This window comes from Morone saxatilis, unplaced genomic scaffold (assembly GCF_004916995.1).
Source record: "Morone saxatilis isolate NCDOM2014 unplaced genomic scaffold, NCSU_SB_2.0 Contig24, whole genome shotgun sequence".
Lineage (NCBI taxonomy): Eukaryota > Metazoa > Chordata > Actinopteri > Moronidae > Morone > Morone saxatilis.
Window position 1 is genome coordinate 25068876 of NW_023339807.1, and position 1710 is coordinate 25070585.

Genomic DNA, 1710 nt, shown 5'->3' on the forward strand with positions numbered 1-1710 from the left:
GTGTGTGTGAGAGAGAGGGAGAGACATCAAAGTGTTAAAGCTCGCCAGCCCCCATCATACACATCCTCCGGTCGTACACTCTCTCTATCTGTGTGTCCGTCTCTCTTTCTTCAGCACCTGCCTATTAGAGGGCGGCAGGGTTAATAACAGGTTGGTCCCGGTGTGTGTGTGTGTGTGCGTGTGTGTGTGTGTGACTGGAAACAAGAGAGAGCATTTCTGTTGTTTTGACCCCCTGACAACGTGTGTGTGTGTATGTGTGTGTGTGTGTGTGTGTGTGTGGTAAGTTTCTATGGAACAATAGTGCTCATTTGCAAGTCTGCCAAGTTTTAACACAACATGGCTGAAAGTATGTGGACACCCCTATCCTTATATATTTGTTCTTTTGGACTCTGATTGTTTTGGTCCCAGTTTCTTAGTACCAATGAAGGGAAATATAGTTGGAGAAAATTCCTGCAGCCAGGTTCCAAAATCAGCTGGAAAGCCTGAAATCCAAGAGCTGCACATTAAAGGCCACAATAACATATATATGTCCGGTATTCCGTATACCTTTTGTCATGTTACTGTTTATGTAAGGTTTATGCTTTAATGCCAGGTTTTAGACCTTTAATGCCCATGTCGATGGAATGACATGTTTAGATGACAGGTAAAGTGGGCTTGTGCAGGTTGCTTCTGTGTGTTTGTGAGGCTTGAGGGGAAGTTGGGCGGCTTAGGGGTTTTATTGCAAAGGGGAAAGTTTTCATTGAGAGAGAGAGAAGACGAAAGTGAGGAGGAGGGACAAAGAGTGAAAGAGAGAGGGAGTGATTGCAGTTTTTATAATAAAAAGAGAACGAAAGCATAAAAGAAAGAAGGCGGAGATATAAAGGACAACTGACATTTAATGTGTCATATGAGTGGGTTTGTAGAAAGAGAGAGAAGAGTGAACTGCGTCCTTTTAAACCATTGCAAACTTCAAAGGCCGACACTCGTTAAAAATGGACGTCCGTCCCTCCATCCTTAGAGAGAAGACAAAGAGAACCACAGAGGGGAGGATGTGTGTGTGTATGTGTGTGTGTATGTGTGTGTACGTGTGTGTCACACTGCCAGGAACAGAGACACTAATTGTTTACTGGTTTTACTGGAGAACAACTCTGAGTGAACTTGATTTCATTCATTAATTTTTGTAACATGCAACAAATCCTTGTGAGCTGTAGATGTAAAGAAATCTCTGACGTCAAAACAAACCAGTGATGGTTGCCTTTACAGAATGATTTAAAAGTCCTCATTGATGTTTAAAAAAACATGTTTGATGAAAAAGAACTGTATTACAGCGGCTGGTACTTTAAAGATCCAGTCTAGACATGTTGTAAGACCTATACAAATAATCTGCTTGCAACAATAAAGTGTGTAAGTTATGTTTTTTTTCCACCAAAAAACATCCAAATTCTTAAAAAGACATCTGCTCCTTCTAAAAATCCAGAATCTATGAATATGCAAATTGTGTTATTTTCTAAAGGTTTCCTGCTGGACACAAGATGTCTCATAGGCTCCGCCCCTTAAAGTCAGATTTTTAACTTCCCACTTTCAGCAGATAAATGTGAAAACATCCTTCTAGAGTCAAACGCTGCACAGACATCATTCTGCACAGTGAAGGTCAAACATCCAACTGTGGGAACAAGAAGAGACAAGAGAGAACATTTTTGACTGGAGGGGGACTTTAAATTTGTCTATTAA